The 22,900-nt window shown below is 41.5% G+C and overlaps 1 protein-coding gene across 31 annotated transcripts in view; it reads left to right on the forward strand.

Annotated features, from left to right (window-relative positions):
• The window catches only part of LOC117542190 (neurexin-1a), a 301,076-nt gene that overhangs the window by 74,590 nt on the left and 203,586 nt on the right, over nucleotides 1-22,900 (forward strand). The window contains exon 1 of one of the 31 annotated variants that reach the window (XM_034209706.1): nucleotides 12,253-12,314. The exons of the other annotated variants lie outside the window; for them this stretch is intronic. The gene's annotated coding sequence lies outside the window, so the exon portion shown is untranslated. Of the gene's footprint in view, nucleotides 1-12,252; nucleotides 12,315-22,900 lie in introns of those variants that run through there. 31 annotated transcript variants of the gene reach the window in all.

Here is a 22,900-nt window from a genome sequence, read left to right on the forward strand (position 1 = left end):
CAGTCCTGGTAATGACCAGAGGTGATACCACATCCAAGCACTTTTTAATCCATCAGTAACCTTATTTCAGCACAGATCTTGAAACAGCCCAACTGAAATGCAAAATATTGGTGACGAAATATGGCTGAGGTTTGTGCTTTTGTCTCATAGCGGCTTTGTTGTTCTCAACTCAGAAATGCAGGACGAATGCACCACATCTGATGCGCATAAGATGCAAAGTCTTATTTGACAGATACAGCCAGTAAATAGCTGCATTGATTGGTTACCATTGTATCTCATCCATCTCTGACAAGAGTTTATAGAGAAGACATCGATTCGCTTTTCAACTTGCGTCACTCACACTCTGTAACTAGTTAACCATTCAGAAGAAGGTCAAAACAAAAGATCAATGTCTCTGCCAAGTAATGCTCCTTTTTCTCTGTTTTTTCAAAAATGATTTTAGCACTGTTTGACCCTGACTTCCCTTCCTTCAGCCAGCTTGAGTCCTGCAGACCCTCAGGACTAGAAACAGTCTGCAACTGCAGTCCAGCAAGACAATGCTAGACAGCATCCAGGGTTTAATGCACTGCGATGGCTCTGGGTGCATGGCACCGGTATGGCTGAGTGAACATCATGTTAAAGCACAGTGAGGGTAAACTCTGCCTCTCCAATGCACAGGCCGCAGATCGGCCGCCTCGCATGAGAACACAAATGAGGATACAATCGTGAGTAAACAATGCAAAAGACAGGCGGGGATATAAGCTATTATTGTTTTTCTGTTCAGAATCACCCCTGCAACTGTAATACCTGAGCACTGTGAACTAATTTCTTCTTCAAGGGTAGTGAAGTGATAGAGAGTGGTGCGGCAGTGAAATGTCAGAGGGTGGTGGGTGTTAGCTGGCAGGATACCTCGAGCAGCGGAGCTCTGCGTTTGATCCCTGTGGCTCAGCTCCATCTGGCTGACCATGTTAGTGGACAACTGCCACTGCCTGATGGCAACACAACACTGTATGATAGTGGAGGATGCCTTATCTTCTAATGAATCAGCTCTGTCTTATTAAACACATGGTATGCCAGATAGAGGGAGTGTCTTCTGCCAGGAGTGTATTAGCTGTTTAGCTCAACATACTGTACACCACAGCAGATTATGATTGTCATTTAAAAGCCAAATCAGCCTGTCTGGTTGATTCACAGTTTTATAAACATATCATTAATGCAGAATATAAGGACATAAAATAAAAATATTTCTAGGTTTTGTTTCAGTGACAGTTATTGCACATGTAGTACCATAGCATCAATCAGTATTGTTTCTGTAGGTTTGATTGATTGATTGATTGAAACGTTTATTAACAGCTTGTATATTGGGTACAGTACAGTACAGCTCAAAACATACAATTGTTAAGGGGATGCAGACCAGAGAAAGACTTTCGTCTTGTTTACATCAGGGTCCCCCATTTCCAATTCATCATGTCATTTAAGACATATAATACATATTTGACATACAGATGGCTAATTTACAATTTACATACAGGTGGTTTTTTACATACAGATTGCTTGTTTACAATTTTCATTTTAGATTTCGTTCTAATACATCCTAACCGGACATTTAAGACATACCAAGTCTACAGATATACAGTTAGTAACAGAGTCTAAAATGCGAGTATATACATAGATGGGGGGGGGGGGGGGGGGGGAAGCTGTCCATTGAACGACAGGTTGAGATTTGTACCATTACCGGGGCCAGTTTTGCAATGCTCTCCCCCGAAGGTGCTCTTTAAGAGAGGTTTTGAAGGTAAGTATAGTTTTACTTTCCTTTACAGTTGTGGGAAGAGCGTTCCACCTTGATGTGGCATAATTGCGAAACGTGTATTCCCCCTTTTTTGTGCCAAATCTGGGTTTCACATGATTGGTGGAGCTCCCTCTGGTGTTATGATCATGGTATTCCTTGACCTTTGGGAAGAATTTTGACATGTACATGGGTACCATAGAGGTGTAGTGGATCTTGTAGACCAGGCCCATTGCAAGTAGCTGTACTCTGTCGTCTACTCTAAGCCATCCTAGGTTGTCAAAGTGGGCAGAGGTGAAGTGGGTTCTAGATGAAAGGTCAAGCAGTAGTCTGACCAGTTTATTTTGCGATGTTTGAAGTTTTATTTTTAGCGCCTTGGAGGTGCTATGGTACCATGACGTGCAAGCATAGTCATAGCACCCTTGAATGAGTGCTCCTGCCAGAGTTTTCAGGGTGTTTTTGTTTACCAGAGAGGAGATCCGGTATAGGAATCTAGTTCTTTGATTGACTTTTTTTATTACATTGGATGCCATTTTGTCACAGGAGAGGTTTGCCTCAAGAATAGATCCTAGGTATGTAATTTCCTTCTTACTTGTGACAATAATGTCGCCCACTGCAACTGAGAAGTCGTCGGATTTGCTGAGATTATGTTTCGAACCGAAGAGAATGGACTCTGTTTTACCCAGGTGTAATGATAATTTATTATCAGCGAGCCAGGTGCAGATTCTGCCGAGCTCGGAGCTGAGGGTTTTTTTCAACCTGCAACCTGTTCCTGTCAGAGACCAGCAGGGCTGAGTCGTCCGCGAACAGGAACAAGTTGCAGTCACATGCTGATGACATGTCATTTACATAAATTAGGAACAGTAACGGACCTAATATGCTTCCTTGTGGAACACCACAGCTCACTGGGAGGGGGGGGGACAGAGTACCGTTTACCTCCACCATCTGTTCTCTCCCCTCCAGGTAGAATTGCATCCAGCTCACCGATAGTTTATCAAAACCAATTGCTTTTAGCTTGTCAATCAGAATGGGGTGATTGACAGTGTCGAAAGTACTTGCCCTCGTCCACCTCTTGTTTGATGTGGTCGCTCAAATAAAGAAGGCATGTGTCAGTGGAGTGGGATGTTCTAAAGCCAGATTGAAATTAATAGATTAGTTTCTTTTCCGCGAGGTACTTTTCGACCTGTTCATATACTATTTTTTCCATGACTTTCGAGATGGAGGTAAGTATAGAGACAGGGCGGTAGTTGCCTGGGTCCAATTTGCTGCCCTTTTTGTGCAGGGGGGTTACTCTTGCAATTTTGAAGTCTTTGGGTACTTTTCCCTGTTTTATGGAGAGGTTAATTATGTGAGCTATGACTGGTGAGATGGCGGTTGCTGAGTCTCTGAGGAATTTGGAGGGGATATTGTCGTGGCCAGTGGCCTTGTTAGGTTGGAGGGCGCTCAGTTTAATGAGTACCTCTGCTGTTGTTACCCTTGCTAGACTGAAATCATCTTTGCGTACCCCTAGGTTTTTGTAGTAGGTCATGATGTGATCTACTCCAAAAAGCCCTGAGTGGGAGGGTAATTTATTTACAAGAGTTGTGGCTATGTTTGTGAAAAAAATGTTCAAGTACTTGGCCACATCCAGTTTGTCTGTGATGAGGCTGTTATCTGTCTTTATGTTTAAGTTAGAAAATCTCGTTTTGAGTTTTTTACTGCAGCCAAGCTGGTTATTGAGTAATTTCCAAAGTTCACGGGGTTTATTTTTGTTTTCCTCAGTTTTGACATTGATGAAATTCTTTTTGGCAGTTTTGATCATGGTACCTGCTGTTATGCAACTTTGGGATAATGGTAATGCTAAAACATGGTGTAACTAAGCACAACTATCCATCTAACATCAATATAACTTACCTTAGCAACCATTATACCATGGTCATACAAGAGTAATTCCAGTAATGCTTTAACAACAAAAATATGTGTGTGAATTCACTGAGCATTGATCATATTTTAATTTGAATTCATCTTTTAATTTATTAAAGAAACAATGTTGTAAATGTTCTTTAAAAACCTATATAGTTTCACTTTGAAATACTTTGATCAGAGCGTTGGTGAAAAATCTTCTTTCCTGCTGTTATAGGATTTTAATTGACACTTGCCAACCATTTTTCTTGCCATGATAAAAGGTTAGAGTTTTCATTCTATAATCATAGTCCTGCCTATCTCACAGGATTTTCATCTACAAATTCAAATAGAGCTAAGTCCTCAGCATGACCTCTGTGTGTATCTGAGAGAAGACCGTATGTATTCTTACCCTGATTCCAGAACAAAAGTTTGCTAAAGTTTGCAATCTTCTGAGCTGGGGGTGTTCAACCTCCTGCATCCCCGGTGTTAAAAACGTTGACGTGCCACGCTGATAGCCTTAATGAGCAGTGCCGAGAGCTCCCAGCCATCCCATAATGAAATTTGCTCAAGGCGGAATAGACCGGAGAGTCTTGGCAGAACATTGAGGCATATGGCGGAAACAGCCTTGATTTCCATGGCAGGTGGCTGGATGCTGCAGATAGGTAAAAGGCTCAGTCACCCAGGGCTATGGCCCTGATGAGTGCTACTGTAGAGAAGGACTCTCTAGAAAACAGCACACAAACATAATTCATTTTACTGCTCTTTCTGCCAGAAAAACAGACTCTCTCTGTACGTGGCACCAAGTGTTTATGTGATATTATGAAACAACAGACTGGGTTGAATTCAATAGTGTCATTTAGAAAAAGCAGCATAAATATAGCAATAGCAGACTTGCAAAGACATGTAGACCACAGTGATGAATTAAGTGAGGGGGTGTAGCACAATAAAAAGAGAGACTAAGAAGTCTGTGCTGTCCCCTGTCCCTCTTTGTCTCACATGTATTTCTTGAAGAAGCATAAAGAAGCACATGCTGGGACCCTTGTTAGGACCGTTTCATCAGTCTCCAGAGCACACTACAGAGGAACAGAAAAAGCAGTCGTGTTCTTTTAATTAATTCGTAAATTTCCCGGCTTTTATTGTGTCATGCTGTAGAAATGGAATCCTTCCCTCGTGAGATGAATCAAATAGAGGCATGGGATCACACACACATTTTGCACACAGTATACATGTCAGATTTTGTACACTTATGTGTTACAGCAGAAGAAATGAAATGTAATTAGGCTAAGTATGAATCATCCCTTTGTCTTTAAACTGCCTAAACAAGAAAATCCCATTAAGTGCAGAGTCTCTTTCAGGATAACACTATGTGAGTACAAAGCATACAAGTAAACAGGCACAGACTGGAAACAGAGTATCCCTGTGACTAACAGCAAATAAAACATTTTGGTTTATTGGGTTGTTGCTGCTACCTCCCCACAATGAATGTACATGCACTATTTGTAATAGTTAGATGCCTTGATATACAACAATAATAGAACAAGTTATGAAAATGATGCCCTGTTTCTAGGTCACAACAACAAATATTAATTTAAATAAAATACAACATTCCTTGTACTGTAGAATTAAATGGCAAAACTAAAGTATTTTTTATAAATGGATTTACCATTATCAAAGACATTTTCTTCGGAAGCAATATGAAAACTGTTAAATCGATTCACTGAACCCCTCACAGTATTATAACACAGTTATTTTCAGCTAAGGAATTCTACAGTCTGCTTCTATTGAGTTTGAATCCATTTATAAAATGTATTAGATAAAATCTTTTGAAACCAAGCATTTTATAACGCAGCAAATGGCTACTTGGTTCCTTAAGTTGCTGCAATGCAAGTGTAATCTATTGTTAAAGAGCATTCAATTGCTATGTACGCACTGGAAATAAGTCTAAAATACTGAATGAGTCGGATTTTATTTTCTATTCTTACTATTTTAAGAACTATGTATCTTTACACTACACTACCACCCTAACTGCACTGTGAAGGATGAAGGAAAAATCTGCGGGGCGATAAGAGCAATTAAACAACAAACGTTGATTAGAATTGAAATATAAAGGCTTGTTTTCTGTGTACTAAAAAAAATCCAGATGACAATGAATTAATGATTAGTTTCTCGGGTGGGGTGTTAAAAAACACAGACCTATAACCAAACATATTGTCACCTCAGGTAACACACATGGATCTACAGTACATTTAGAAACAACCATTTGGTCTGAGCTTTAAGACGCTAAAAGTTCATACATGCAGTTCAGGGCCAGACCTAGACAATGTCTTCAAAAATCAATATGGTAAGGATGTTAAAAGTAAAGATAGAAGGAATAGAGAAACAAACACAGATTAAACTACACATTTTCATACACTTCAGCCCAGGGGATAGAACAAATTGAACCACGAAATACATGTCTGCACTGGATGAGTCACTCTGATGGATGTGAACCCCCTGCTGATCAATTCATGGGAGCGACAGGATTGACAGCGAGCTGAGAAAAGAGCTGTAACACAGTCAATACTTCTCAGGGTATTGCTGCACTGTGATGACTGCTCCTGCCTATCACATGCATTTATTCCTGTGGCACGGCTGTTGCAGCTCCCAGCAGAATGCAAAACAGAACGGCTCGCAGACGCAAGCTACAAAGCAGATCTATTTGTCACCGCTTTGAAAGCTTAGGGGGCAAAATGCAGGATCATCTTTTTTCTATCCCTCTTTCTTTGCCGTTTTCACTCCTGATAGAGGCTGATCTTTATCAAGCTTGCCGTAGCCTTGACTCCTGTCACCGTAACAGGCGACACCCCCCTCATCATTCAGGTCCGTTGACAGCAGAGTGGCAGCTGGTCAGCCCATTATGAAATGACCTTGGTCTTGTGTCAGCAGGGCCATAGTGCTGCCGAAACAGTTATACCCCAAAGTGAGTAATTTTCCCTCCTTAGGTCAGCATCTTCACCGGTAGACAATCTCTCCCTGTAGATAAAAGGTGGGTGAGGGGGGGGTTCTGCCACTATCAATCGCTGAGGTGATGGAAGTGGCCACAAAATGTGAACAAGCCTAATTGAGGAAAACAGCTCCAGTGAACCGAGATCGATGGAGTGATCTGATTAAACGGACTGCAAAACTGAGGAATCGATTAACGGTTGCTTCTTACCATTCCCTTGCAGGGTTGTTTAATTAGTCCTGTATTTGTTTATCCTCTTACCAGACTGGATTGTATTAAAACAGTGCTGTGGTCTTTATTTTGAGCACAGCTTCAGAGAGGTGTTTTTAACCTTTGCAGTGGTGTGATGACAGCACTTTATGAATGTTCCTCTTGTGCTTTTACCTGGTTTTCCATCGCCATTGCTGTAGAGTGTTTGGCTCAGTACAAACACTTGTGCCTCTGGTTCTCCATAGCTAAGGATACCTCAGTGTGATCTTACTCATAGCTGGAAGGCACAAAGAGGAATGTTTTGTATTTCCTTGCTCAAATACCCCTCAGTACAATGCTGGCACTGCAACAAGCAACCTGGGAGGGAACAGGCACCGGGCGTGTTGATGTTAAATGCACACAGTAGGTCCTGGGGAAATTCCTCGGTGTATTTATTTCTTCGTCATCCCAAAGCAAAAAAACAACAACGACGAATCAGCATGATAGTATGTTTGGACCAGTTGTTACCTGGTCCGACAACTGCACAGATACTGCTTTTATTAGTTTTGGTGCTGTAACAATTTTGCACAATTGCATTGGCCTCATGAAAACATGATCTTCAAAAACAGAAATGTGGACAGCTGGAGTCGCCGCGGCGTGTAGTGTGCTTACAAAAAGGGGCAAAGTATGGTCTGCAGCCCTGGTATATGCAGGTGAGCCAGGAAATACAGGTTTGCCTCATCTCCTGTGACGACTATGGCCTTAACTGCATGCACTCTGAAAGAAAAATAACACATAAGTGCTCAGATACACACCAAAAATTGGACAACACCAGTTTTGTCACAGTGTGAATGCATTATGTATCCAAAGCAAAGCAAACAGAACATGTTACAAATATAACTGTGGAACTGCCATCCTTTATCCAACGAGATAAAAACCCACTGGTGGCCTTGCCCAGCAGCTCAGCGAGGTGATGCTGAGATTCTGTCAAGCTTCACCGTCCTGCAGCGATTTGTTCATTGGAGCACATTTTTAAACATGCAATGATGCAGCTCAGCGTGCTGTGCTGTGTTCTTTCACCACAGGGGGGTTAACACACACATGGGCTATTGGCGAACCTCTGTTGAGTGACCACTAAAAATGACTAAACAAAACACAATTTAAAAAAGGGAGACAAAGCGATGTGCAACACCAAACTGCAGGGCTCTCTGTTCTCTTTTAGTATGTAAGAGCGAAGGTGATGTGTTGAGAAGATTTGGTTTAGATTCAGGATACATTTATCTCAAGTTCACCTCACTGCACCTGAAAGAACTGGTCCTGACAGACAGGCCACTTTGTCAGTGTTAGAATATGAAATGCATGAAGAAACAATCTGATCTCATTGTGTTGACTTTGGAACTGAAAGAACTGAAGTATATTTCTGTGCCACAAGGAATGATGCTGAGAAGTTACTACCAACGAGAAATCAGCATAAAAAGTGGTGTGTCCTTACACATTGGGTCCTACAAAATAAAATAAAATGTTGTTACAAGACACAACAACTATCCAAACTTTAAGATGTGTATGACTGGTCATAAAATACAACATTTCTGGAGTGTTTACCTTCATTTGTTTGTGTGTTATAATAATGATTGAAAAGTACGTTTGTTGATACAAGTTCTGGTTGTTCAAGAAAGGTAAATATGGGTTATAAATGCGTTGTTTATATTTACATTTTTATTAAACATTTTAGGTTCTGTATTAGAACTTCTCTAGTCATGCTCTCATCCTGTTAGAAATTAATGTTACGGCATTGACCTACAGATGATGGTTTCATTATTTTGGCAGGTCGTAAAATATACAAAGTGTGAGTATTTCTGCCACAGCTGATTAAGCAGTTGTACTTTTATTGAGGACCCAGTGCCACTGACATACAATGTGGCCACTGTTATTCTTTGGTGGACAATCTCACGTCACTTGTTTTTGCAACTCAACATTTGTACTCATGATAGTGGTAAATATATGGCAACAAGGTTTGCTGTGTGAATAACTCAGAGATCTCTTTCTTTAAGTTCCTCAGGATTACTTCATATTATTTTATTATAAAGGTATGCTCTGTTCCAAGTGTTAACTATTCACATTACATGACATAGACGTCTTATTATGTTCATTATAGAATGTAGGATGTTCTCAGCGTGTCAACATACTATCTCAACCAAAACCTGCTTCTACTCAGGAGATACTGAAGCCGGCCTATTACTTAACTTGATGTATGTAATGTGTTGGCAATGAGGAATGAGAACTGAGGATCAGGGTGAGAACTGTCTTTGCTGATGTGTCTGGCTGTCTGCTCACTATCAAGGATTCATGCCGTGTCCGACAGAGAGTGGATCTCAGAGCCGAGAGCCGGGAAGACAAGAGCAGCTCTGCACAGAAATCATCTGAGACACACTGGCAATGCAATTAGCACATGAATTATTTCTATGCAATGACATGCCTCAGCGCCTCTTGACTTTGCTCTTGTCTGAGGAATGTCCCCATGTATATGGCCCAAATTAGACATCTGCCAAATGCCAGTCCTTTACAGTCAGACACTGCTTCCACCGCTCCAGTAATCAAAAGTGGACAGTAACCTCTGACGCACTCTCGCAGCGTGCACTCTAGGTCTGTGCTGGCAACCTTGACAAGGGTAGATCCTAATTGAGCAGCTTGTTAAGATGCTTAGAGCAAAGATGTATTACCCGAAGCACATTTTATATATGGCTCATTCAGGAAGCTACTGTCCAATGTTACTACACAGCTTTTCACGCAGTTAATTGGTTTTGATATAAATACAAACTCTAATATTATTATCAGGTATGATAAATGAGTGCTGATGGATTCAATATATTTCCTATAGGAGGAACAATGTGTATAGTTGCCTACTCTTTAAATATGATTAGTTAAGTAAAGTGGTAACTATACGTTAATATCAAAATGCTTCTCTTTTGATGAGGATATTGATCCCCCCTTCTCCCCAAGGCTTACATTATTATCCCCTGGATTTACTCTGCAGAAATGGATTGGGTTTTGCAGATTAGTATTCAGCACATTACACTCCCACTTCAGCATAATGCTGTTGTGATTCTGAAATGGGATGAGAGCAAACGAGAGCCTTGCAGATGGAAGTGTGCGGTTTAGTATGTGCGTTCATAAAGTGTTTGAACAGGAGTACATGGGTTTTCACATACATATTGGTCTTTCTTTGAGGGTTTCTACATGTTTGTCTCTTATAGTCCTGTTAGATTAAGTTTCCTTTTTGAGTATTTTCATTTTTCTAATTTTGGAGAGGCTGGCTACTTTTCCCATTCCCCCACTTATTGTGCGTGAATAAAAAGAGACTGCTGTACATCGTCTAGAGAGTGCCTGCATGCCTCTCCTGTAGGGCCATTAAGTCCTCAAGATGCTGCTCTGGGAGAAGTTATTTGTTAAACCCACTCCACAGATATGTTCTTGTTGGTTGGGGACCTCAACAAGAGGTCTATTTTAATGGCCCAGCTGCCAACAATAAATGTCTTCCTGTTTTTATCTCAGACGTAGTATACAGTATATTTGATCTTGAGAATCTTCCGTAGTTTTAAACAAGAAGCCTTCACCACTTTTCATATAAACCCTCTTGTGATGCTCAAAGAACACTTTCAAGAATGTATTTAAGGCCTACACACAAACATTCACAGAAACACACACGCACGAACACACACACACACAATTTATCCTTTTCTGTTGTTAAAATATGTTGTGATTCAGCTTTTTACATGTGTTTGTTATATATCATCTAGAAAGTATTACAGGAAGATAGAATGAGATTATATTGCAGAGTTTAAAATAGAATGAATGTTTCATGCACAGTAACGTGACTAGTGACTCTACACATGATACCCTGCTTTGTCTGCATGGTCTGACCATTGTATGTTTGTTTTCACGCATGCATTGTTGTGTGCACAGGTGTGTGCATCATCGAGGCAGCTATGCCATTTACAGCTGTGAGTGGGGTGGGAGCTGCTCCCACAGGAGCGTTGCCTACGCACCTGATTGAGCTATTGCCAATAGAGCGAGCAGACACAGACTGTGTGTGATCTGGCTGACACACTCTTGTTAGTGCTTCATTTTATTAGATTTTATTGGCTGGTTTCCACCACTTTGAAAAAGCCATCAACCCTCAAACCGTGATTTATATTTTAGAAACATAAAGTATGCATCAGCCTGATGTCATTGCCTTTTAAATGCTAAATCAATCCGATGATCATACTATATTTGGAAGAGATGTTGATAAAGATCGCAGCAGTATTACAAGGCTATACATAACAGAATGTAGCTGTGACCTTTAGTCTGGCTCAGCGCCAGCCAGTACTTGCTGTAAACACAGCTCTTTTTCCGTAAACAGTGAAGCAAACAAATATTTATTTTAGATTTGGTTAAGTAGCTCCCTGGCAAAAAATTGCTGCAGCAATTCATTATTTTGTATAAATATTAATTGATAAATTCTTAGAAATAAAAAAAGAGACCAAGAGCAGTGAGAGGCATAATCTGAGAAACATTATTTCCATGACTTAAAGGGCCAGTGTGTAGTATTTATAGGGAGGTCTACTAACAAATAAAAATAATAATATGCATAACTTTGTTTTCATAAGGGTATAATCCCCTGAAAGTAAGAATAGTTTTTGCTAAGAATCAGCCCTTCAAAACTAGGAGGGGGTCCTCTTTCTGCCATGTTGCACTGCCATGTTTTCACAATAACTCAGAAATAACTCTAGATCTCGACAGGGCCTTTCCGGCTTTTACATAACTGAAAGGCCACCCTATTTATCTGACACTTGTGAAACTGCCATATCACCAGCGGCAGCCTGCATTTCTTCACTTCATATGTATGGTAAGAACTATGCATATCACAATATATCATCGTAAAATAATATCAAACATGTAAAAATAATAAATCAACCCTATCATCAAATTTAAATCATCACTGTAATAATTATTGTACATACACAGCTCCCATATTCAGAGGTCACCATATTGTTTTTCTCATAAATCCAGGGCTCTAGAAATAAATGCTTTGTGAATTAGTTGGATTCGGGAAGTTATTTTAGGATGATTTATAATTGCACAAATTACACGAATAAAGGCTATTCGGTTTTTTAAAGAGCAACAGTCTATCACTTGGACTTTTCCGCCCCCTCCCTTCCTTAAAGGAATGCTCCACTCATTAGATAATCAATCAAAACTTCAGTATTTAGGGAAACATTATGTTTAAACCATACCCTGAAGAAATCAGCGATATTCCCCGGTAAATAATGATTTTATAGCTCTTTTTTTATCAAAACCTGTATATTCCGTCAGGCCGCTGCCATTTTGCCCATTTTCAGTAGTCACGTGATGGTCGTGACGTCATCCATGCGTTCACTTTGTAAACACACGAAAACATGGCGGAGTTTTGAGCAATATGAAGAGATTGGAAGGGGGAATTCAGCCATACAGGTTCGAGCCTACTTAGTACTACTTAGTAGATACAATGATTTTGATTACTAGATATATATGCATGTAGTACCACCCTTGCTAGCGATTCCCTCTCTAGTTTAGCATACTCAGCCTCGTTGTCCCTGGCCCTAGAATCACGATTATATGGGGCCGGAAAACTGGGGGAAAATACCCACTAGCCGGTATATGGAAAGGCCACCAAAAACTGGCCTGGCCTGGACGATAAAGGACGTTTAAACGGGGCAACCCGCTGCAATGGAAATGCGCCATAACATACCTTATTCTTACTAGCACTACTTCTGGTCCTCCGTCGCTTCACACTTGCAGAGGGCGATTTCTCAACTGGCCGCACTGGTGTCCTGGTCGGTGATGACACCAGAAAGACCGATGGTACTGCATCTCCATTAAGTAATGGTTGTTCAATAAATCCCATGTTATGTTTTATCATACTCTCAGAGTAGTCGTCCGGAAACTTGAAATGTTCGCTGCATACATGCGCCTGTGGATCTTTCGGTTCGGGCCGGCCACATTTCGCTAGCCACTGCCTCCGAACGTACTTCCTACGCTTACCTTTTGGCAACAGATGGAACCGAGCATTCCGTGGATTGTTCCTATCAGAATTGTGGCAATGTTTCGCGATACAATGAGGCATATTTGAAGAGAGTAACTACAGTAAATAACATGAACATCAACGTGTCCTCGAAACCAAACGCATGGTTTACGTCACGTCCGGTAAAATGGCGCCGCCCATAGTGTTGATGTTATTTCGGTAATTAATCAGTTTAAAATCACTGATAATGTCATCGGATTAAAAAAAATAAAAAAAGACTGGCAGAGACTGGTCTGTTTTATCGGATGATAATTATTTACAAATGAGTGTCATGAGCATACCATTCCTTTAATGGTAGGTTCCACATCCCCAGTGTAATTCACCAGCAGGCTGTTCTGGAGAGTTTTTTCATGAAGGCCAATTAAGTTCCAAAAAGGAGTATCTGCCGTTGTTTTTGACTAACGTTTGCTTCGATTTAACTGTAAATATGTTACATTATACGAGCGTAGAAAAAAGGTTTGTCCATTACTTTAAAATTCTACGCTTGTTTAATTTCATGTCGGCTACCGCTAGTCATGCTAATTAGTCACCTGTCTTCAATGGGCCTTTTCCCTATCATTTATTTACGGTTGTTGTATTGTTGCACTCACATTATAGTTATAATTAGTCGGCAGTTATGTCTATTTGTTAATACTCGTGTCCACAGTCATGCTTTTTTTAAATAGGGACTTATTTTGTACGTTGGTTGCTGTCTGCTTTGATAAATGAGTTGGTGCTTGGCTGTTAGCTAGCCCTAAGTAGGGTGGTTTAACTGAACTATAAGTAGCTAGCACTCAGTGGCGGCTGGTGGAAAATATTTTTGGTGGGGCTATGTAAATGGTGACCAAACCATACTAGGGGGGTCCGGGGGGATGCTCCCCCGGAAGAAAATGTTGAAATTATGACTTCTGGTGATGTTAGAGAGGGGGGGGGGGGGGGGGGGGGGAGACAAATTGAGGCTTAAAAATATGAGATAAAACATAATAATTCAGTGTGGTTAGCTATGAATCTTCCAAAACTTCCAAATACTTTGTCCTGGACATCGTTTCTATAAACTGTGCAACAGTACAGTAGGCCCACACAAACTGCAGAACACTGGTGCTTTGGGAACACTCAAATGATTTAATTCCCATTTAAAATCAGGAGACTAAATACGAACTGTGTGTGTGTGTGTGGTGTGTGGTGTGTGTGTGTGTGTGTGTGTGTGGTGTGTGGGTGTGTGTGTGTGGTGTGTGTGTGTGTGTGTGTGTGTGTGTGTGTGTGTGTGTGTGTGTGTGTGTGTGTGTGGTGTGTGTGTGTGTGTGTGTGTGTGGTGTGTGTGTGTGTGTGTGTGTGTGTGTGTGTGTGTGTGTGTGTGTGTGTGTGTGTGTGTGTGTGTGTGTGTGTGTGTGTGTGTGTGTTGTGTGTGTGTGTGTGTGTGTGTGTGTGTGTGTGTGTGTGTGTGTGTGTGTGTGTGTGTGTGTGTGTGTGGTGTGTGAGTGTGTGAGTGTGTGAGAGAGAGTCAGTCAGTCAGTCAGTCAGTCAGTCAGTCAGTCAGTCAGTCATACTTGCCAACCCTCCCGATTTTCGCGGGAGACTCCCGATTTCATTGCCCTCTCCCGGTTTCCTCCCGGGGTCATATTTATCCCGCATTTCTCCCGATTTCTGACAAAATCAGATTTACTCACGACTGTTTCCACTCGGACTTTAATACAGCTACACCATTGTTTGGTTTCCATGGTAGCGCGTCTCTTTAGCAGCGTGCGCAACTCAAAGTCTGAGAGGGTGAGGAGTCACAGAAAACTGAACAAGAATCGACAACTCGACCCTCTGCTCACTCCTTTCCTGTAAAATACAGGTCCAGCCCACACATATGCTCCATGGAGCTACAGGCATTGCCCTTACAACTACAATAAGCATGTAAATGTTAATCTACAGCTCCGGCGATCCACTAGCACCCGGAGTCTCCACCTGCAGACGCAGCCATCCTCATCTGACTGTAGCGTCACCTTAGGATTCCAAACAACTCACAGACTGCATCGGGCGCTGAAATTGCCGTCCTGTGACTATCAGATCTGACGACGCTGATTGGCTGAAATTATGTTTCGGCGGCATAGTTTACAGATAGCAACAATCAGCAATGTGTTGGCTGCTGCTGCTCTGGCTGAGGGCTCCTTTCTTACCGCCCAGACGAGAGAGGGTAATGATGCACGCTGCGGCCAGGCAGGAAATATGTGACTTATCAGTAACTTTAGACATCGTAAAACAATTTAAAAAGAGATTGTATTGTAGATTATACATTTGACTGATACCAACTATATAATATTTACCTTGTTTATTAAAAATAAAAATGAAAAATAAATATATTTTTTAAATATATATATATATATATATTTTTTTTTTTAATGACAATCAAACATGTGGGAAGAGCGGGGGCGGCGCTCCTAGCGCCCCTATGGGCCGGTCGCCACTGCTAGCACTATATATTTTGTTCAGGCTATTTTGACATGTAGGAAAAGCAAAGGTTATATTCAGGGCTGCACATAACTGGTGCGCATGCGCACCTGCGCACCAGAGAAGGGAGAAGAGAAAAGAGAGGAGAGAGAGAGAAAGATATTTGCGAGTTGCATATGAACTCAGGGTTGGCCCGTAGCACTGGCGTTATAGATGTTCGCCTAGGGCGCCAGATCTGGGGAGGCGCTGCGCTGGCAGCTCTGGGAAGGAAAAAAACATTTTTGACCGTTGGGGCTCATCCTAATTTTCGGCCTTGATGTAACAATATTCATAATTTAGTAAATGTAACACCCTTTTAACCCCGGTTACACGTTTCATTTGCCCTGTAAGTGATGAAAATGGGGGGTGTTGGCTTATCTGGCGCCCGCAGCTCACAGCCAAAATGCGAGTGAGCGAGGGAGAGAGAGAAGGGCGCATCGCCCGGTGTTGTTATTAGAATCTGGTGCTAGTTGCTAACGGATATAAGAAGAATATGTTTCTACAATAATGTGGAGGGAGAGTTCTCTCCAGTCAGACTGAGAGGCTGATACTACAGCTCAGTGAGGTAAAGGACTCTTGAGTGTTTAGATAGTTCACTTTAGTCTAAGTTCAAACAGTTTGGTCACAATTTATGTAAACACATATTTCCAAGGCACTCCTTTATAATTATTGGGATAAACAGGTTTGAAATCATTCCAACGCATACTATAGGACAGTAAACAAAAATATCCTTTAAAACAGGAGAGACAAAAAATAAATAAAATGCATAAATAAATAAATGTTAAGGTAAAATAAGATATGAATGAACAACACAAATAAAATAAGTTACATTCATTTGTTATTGGCTATGGTAGGTTATTGGTTATGTTCACATACTTATTTGATTACATCCACTTGTCTAAGATGACAGAGACTTTCGACCCAAAACCAGCTGTTGACTTGTGGATGCAAGCAGCTAATCGCAGACTCAACCAGAGAGAAAGTAGTAGGCCTACATCATCAGCTACCATGTCTGACAGAGAGGAAGACAGTGAGGAGAACAGTCAGGAGGGTAGTGATGACAGTTTGTAGGATTACTGGTCGTGCTAATGTTGTCTTGTGTTCACCTCTGCACGTGTGTTCTGTGTTCACCTCTGCATGTGTGTTCAGTGCCGTGTGTCTGGCAAATAAAGTCAAGACCCCCTCAAAAGTTACGGTTTCTTTCATTTTAAGGATGAGCACCAAGCAACATCTCCAGGTGCTCCTTTGAGAACCAGGGCAAAAAAGTTATGTGCACCCCTGGTTATATTGATAACATAACGTTGGCTCAGTCATATTTGGCACTTGGCAGTAAGCTTTTCCAGTGAGCCAGCATGCTTGTGCAGCTACTCAGTGAAATGGAGCCATCATTAGTGTTGTTAAATACACCTGTGCTCTTCCTTCTATGAAGAGGGAGATATCGTGTGAGAAAGGTGTATTGTTGTCGTTTTTAGTCAAACAAAGGTGTTTTTTTCTTATCACCCTCTCAAACCAGGTGTTCAGTCAGTTTTTTCCTTGAACTTCTTTACTATTTGTAATTTTTATCAGTCACTTCAGTGGTTATTTTTCTGAAACCTGATTGGATGAGAGTCTCTAGCCTTTCTCTTTTAGCCGCTCTAAATGAGCTTTTACATGTACAAGTGTCATTTTCTGACATCATAGGCTTACGAGTAAAATATGTAATTGTTTGATTAAAATAGAAAATGTAAGCAACATATTAATGTTTTAACATAGTCATTATTAGCATTACATTGAATAATTATGAATATTTGTCCTTTGACAATTTGCTGTTTGTCAGAGTTGGGTTGGCTTAACCATAACACACTTTGTTATGTTTAATTTCAATTAATGATTTGAATGCTTACATGTGCACGTACGCAATGACTGTAGGTTTGCGCAATATGAGACACATGTTCCAATTGATGCCTGGTTTTATATTTAATGACAAGCTGAAAAGCCAATTATGAGTAAATGTACTATGGACGAAGTGTTTCTGCAAACTGACATCAGGAGAGGGGACTCTTTCTGAGCACAGCAAGAAACCCTTCATACTGTGAATCTAAATGACACTGTACGTTAAGCTAGCACAGTATGGTGTCTGACAGAACTTAGTATGTGTAAGCTCAGTCACATCCTCACATGCTGACTCCTTCACTTATACTGTACGCCCAGATACGTCATACTGAGCTAATTGATGCTTTTTTTCGCCTGTTCTTACTGCTCTGTCGACACAATATGCACACATAAAAATAGACTTCATATGAAATACAAATATCACAAATTGGGAGTGCCTAACTTGCGGGTAGGGAGCCGTTCGAGACATTTTATTAAGTATTTTCAATGGTGTGATAATCATGTAAAATATTATGTTCTCAAAGAATGTAGCACTTCAGAAGCCCTCCTCCCTGTCACCCCGTAAGAGGCTTAAGCCGGCCTCATGACGCTAACTTCCTATCATTTTAATAGGCTGCCAGACACTTACTTCTGTATCATTTTAATGGGCTGCCAGTCAAACAAGGAAACGGAGAGTGAATGGGTGAAATACAGTGTCACTCACAAACCATTGCCACAGGCGATTAAACAACATTGCATGGCTTAAGCTCCAATTTATTTGCCACATTTTGTCCTTAGAAATCCACAGGTACTTCTTTGGAAGGGCATCTTACTTTTTCCAGACTTGTGAACTTCGTATAAACCATAGGTATAAACCTTTGAAAACTGAGCGTGGCACAACAGGCTTGTTTTACCTCAGCATTTTACAGAGAGCTGGGTATTTCTTGTGCTGCGAGAAGGGTGGGTGTTAGCAGTGGTGTAGTGGGCGTTGGACGCGGGGGTACGCCGTACCCCCACTTATTTGGAGCATGATCTTTTTTTTAATAGTCTAATACATATAAAATCATTGCCAGTGTTATCAGTTGCAAGTGTGTATTTGTTGTAATAATGACAAAAACATAATACATTTCACAGTAATTAAAATAAAAAATAAAAACGATTTCCTTAAAAAATTATGATTCGTCATCACGCTCGTGACCCCGCGGCAAGTGACACAACCCCTGGGAGTGTGTCAGTGACTGGAGGAAACAAGAGGCATACCCGTGGATAGACTGCAAAGCTGGGAAATTGGGCTGCAAAGTTTGTTCATCCATTTCGGATTTATCAGTCTTCGAAATGCAAGGTGTGTGTGTGTGTGTGTGTGTGTGTGTGTGTGTGTGTGTGTGTGTGTGTGTGTGTGTGTGTGTGTGTGTGTGTGTGTGTGTGTGTGTGTGTGTGTGTGTGTGTGTGTGTGTGTGTGTGTGTGTGTGTGTGTGTGTGTGTGTGTGTGTGTGTGTGTGTGTGTGTGTGTGTGTGTGTGTGTGTGTGTGTGTGTGTGTGTGTGAAAAGCAGCGCTGTCTGCTTATTTGCAATGTAGGCTAGGCCTAATCAGAATAATTTCAAGTCTACTTTGATACTCAAGGACAATATATATATTTTTCTATTATCATACTGTGCAAATAGTTCCAGTGGTTTAAAAACACAACACACTAATGTCTCTATATTAAATGATAAATAATGTTATGTTTCTGTCATTTTCTATCATTTGATCTTAAGTTTGCCCCTGCAATATTTAACAAATGATGAATTCCTTACCTCATCAGATCCTCATATCACTGATTTGAATAATGCCAATTACATTCAAAACTGCTCCTGACGTTAATTCCATAGGTAATTTTTCACATATCCTGCCGCCGTTGTGTTGTGGTTTTATGTTGACAGGCAGCTTACTCCCCTGGGTGCAAGCTCATTTAAAAAGAAGCCATAGAGTTGCAGATGCCAGATTAGTGTCAGGGCAAAGTGACTGATGGGAAGCTGGTCGCTCGGCCACATGCTGGCACTGTTGTACATATGCTCCTGCTTATGGCCTCCTGGTGCTTCATAACACATGAGTGATTTGTATCTACATACTTAGTTAACTGACGGTGAAACGTTCCTTTAGCTGCCTCTGATATTGATGCAGTTATGTATACCTAGCTGTTTGTAGTAGCTTGATGCAGTAACATAGGCCAACATACCACCTTGACTCTTTGTGACACTAATTTAATTTGAGTGGCGAATAATTGTATTACTTCCATTAATATGTGCAGTTAGTTCCGCACCACAAACACAAATGTAATGTGACCATAGAGAATGAGGTTCCTGAATGGCACTAACAATTGCATGCTATTGATTAACAATTATTTATGGAAGAGGACAATATCCTATCTGTCAAAGAGGTTATGGGAAAATCAGTGTAAAAGCACAGTTACATTTATTATGGACATTATATTTATGTCATTGTAGCCTTTATTTAACCAGGTGAAAGCCCCTTGAGATCAAAAGATCTCTTTTTCAAGGGTGACCTGCAGGACATTAGTTACACATGTAACATAAAAACAACAGAACAACAATAAGGATGACATACAACATAATGTACAGGGTACAGTTTACAAACTCTATTTACAGAGACAGGTACCATGAGTATCAAACAGCATGTCACCCAGCTGAGTTTTAAAATGATGCAGGGGAACCAAAGTGCTCAGTTTTAAACATGTTTGCAGACTGTTCCAATTTATGCTTGCTTATCTTTCTTACAGTGCAGACGCTTTTCTGCTTGCTCTTGCCTCTGCTTACTTTTTATGCTGATTTTCCTATTCTTATTCTCTGAAAACTTCGAGCAGCGGCTCCTGGACATTAACTTATCACTGGGACAGTTCATCTTCGTAAATAGACGGAGGGTTTCAGCCATATTTCAACATTTTTACGACGACGTCAGTCTTACAATAGCGTGGCCTAGCAACAGCTAAAGCCTGGTAGGCTACTGCTATTTAGCTAGTTGGTAGCAAAATGCCTCCGTTCTCTACAGATGACTTCCAGAAACTTATACAGAAGATGGCTGTGTTGGAAATGAAAATGCAACGGTTGGAAGTTAACGTGGAAATGAATGGACTATGTCGTGGGAATGACACGACTTTACCAGTGTTGCAAAATAATGGAGAAGGGTATGCTAACTCACAGCTAGTTAGCAGCTACAAGGATTCCAAGGAACAGGAGGGCTGTGTACCGGGTAATAAATCTACAAGTGGTAGTCCTCCCTGGAACTCTCTGGGTGCAAAGCCTAAGAGTAAATCATTTCCATGGGATTTGGGAGGACGGATAACAGGCAGAGCCCAGAGCTCCGAAATCTGTGATGCGACCGGCTGGCCTGCATTGTTATCACCCAGGAAGAGCGCCTCTTCAACCCCTATTCATACTAGGAAACAGCAGTCGACAGCTGCTAAAGGGAGAATTACAAACAATCCTCCTAAACCACCAAGTGTGCCAATCCAGAACAGATACGCTCCGCTGACCGAGAACCGGAGATCTGATGACCTGGATAACCTGTCCTCTTCACGCAGCAGGGTAAGGACCAATAGCTACTCTAAAAGTAAAAGGCTAGAGGGAAAGCTAACGACTGGGCCTGAAACTCTAATTGTGGGTGACTCTGCTGTAAGAGATGTAAAAGGTCTGTGTAATAAGAACAACACCAAAGTACTTTGTTTTCCCAAGGATGTGGTCTCTGACTTGGCTGAGAAGATCCTGCATATTGGGGCTGAACATCCGACTGTGAAGAATGTGGTACTGCACATTGGAACAAATGATGTTGTGAAACAACAGTCAGAAGTGCTGAAAGAAGACTTTAAATGTTTGTTGGAAACTGCCAGCTCTCTAAATGCAGAGGTGTTCATCAGTGGCCCTCTACCGCCAGTCAGAAGAGGAGTGGAGAGATTCAGCAGATTGTTTGCACTGAACACCTGGCTTTCAACGGCCTGTACTGACCATTCTGTTCATTTTATTGACAATTTTAACTTTTTCTGGGATCGCAGACATCTTTTCAAGGCAAATGGAGTTTGCCTGAACAAGTCAGGAGTGAAATTGTTTATCTCTAACATATTCAACTGCCTGCGTCATCAATCTGTTCCCTCTGCCAAGGACAAGCGGCAAGAGGAATCAAAACAGGAGAAAGACACAACACATCACGCAGAAAACCCTGAAGAATTATCACTGCACCCGCCTGAGGAATGTTCTGATTATGGGAGACCTATGAGACAAATGGAGGAGTCTCCACTGCCCGTCACCCCCCCCCCCCCCCCCCCTGTCAACGCCTTTGAGGATACTCCGTTCACCCTTTCACCCTCGCCCACCCTCCTGGAGATCGATGAACACACAAAGGAGATACAGAGGGTTGGCACCGATTCCTTCCTGGAGTTCAAAGACCAAACGAAGGCGATACGCAGGACTGGCACCATGTCCTTTACCCCCGCTCCTCAACGACGCCCACCAAAATCACCGCGGAGACGCGCACCATCTCCCCCGTCCTCATCACCGCGCCTACGTCAACCACCTCCCCCCCCTGGCAGCATGTCCTCTACCCCCGCACCATCTCGCCCGTCTCCATCACCGTGCCTACGTCGACCACCTCCCCTCCCTTCGAGGGGGCATCTGCAGTCTCCGAAGCCTGATAAGGATGTGTGTGTACAAAACACAACAAACTCTTACTGATATGTGATGGGTCCAGGCTCAAGGGCGTATGGCACTCTCAACTCTTTCCAGGACATGTCGGGGCCCTGCCTGCCAGTAGCTTTGCCGATATATGTGTTGATAGGTAATAGATTAAGAGCGGTGAATCATAGAAACAGGAAGCGCTCAAACGTTTGTGTGAGTGTATCTAATTTAGCAGTGATTCCATGTCAGCCACAGCTTGTTACAAAAAACATGACTGATAGTGTGTTTAACAAACTTAAACTAGCTTTATTAAATGTCAGGTCTTTGGCAGGAAAAACATTTTTAATCAATGATTTTATCACTGAGCACAATCTCGATTTTATGTTTTTAACAGAAACTTGGATTGAACAAAATAACAGTGCAGCTGTTCTTATCGAATCAACCCCTCCCAACTTTAGTTTTATGAGTCAGGAAATAATGCATAAGAAAGGGGGTGGAGTTGCTATTCTGTTCAATGATTCCCTTCAATGCAGGAAGACAGCGTATGGAAACTTTGATTCTTTTGAATATGTGGCCCTTCGGCTGAAATGCTCCTCTCGAGCTCTGTTCCTAAATATCTATAGACCACCCAAATACTGTGCAAGCTTTTTTGATGACTTTACTGAACTGCTGTCTATAGTGTGTATTGACTTTGACCGTCTAGTCATTGTTGGTGATTTTAACATCCATGTTGACAACCCCCAGGACAGAGGGGCTAAAGAACTGTTTTGTGTTCTTGATAGCTATGGACTGACTCAGCATGTGACGGAGCCCACGCACAATAAGGGGCACACTCTGGACTTAATTATCTCAAAGGGTGTGAATATCTCTAAGGTTGTGGTGACTGATGTTGCACTCTCTGACCATTCCTGTGTTTTCTTTGAGAGCTCTATTTCTGTTCACAAAAATGTTCAAAAAGAGGTAACCACAAAGCGATATTTAACTGAAAATACTAGGGAAATGTTTACTC

Source organism: Gymnodraco acuticeps, unplaced genomic scaffold (assembly GCF_902827175.1).
Source record: "Gymnodraco acuticeps unplaced genomic scaffold, fGymAcu1.1, whole genome shotgun sequence".
NCBI lineage: Eukaryota > Metazoa > Chordata > Actinopteri > Perciformes > Bathydraconidae > Gymnodraco > Gymnodraco acuticeps.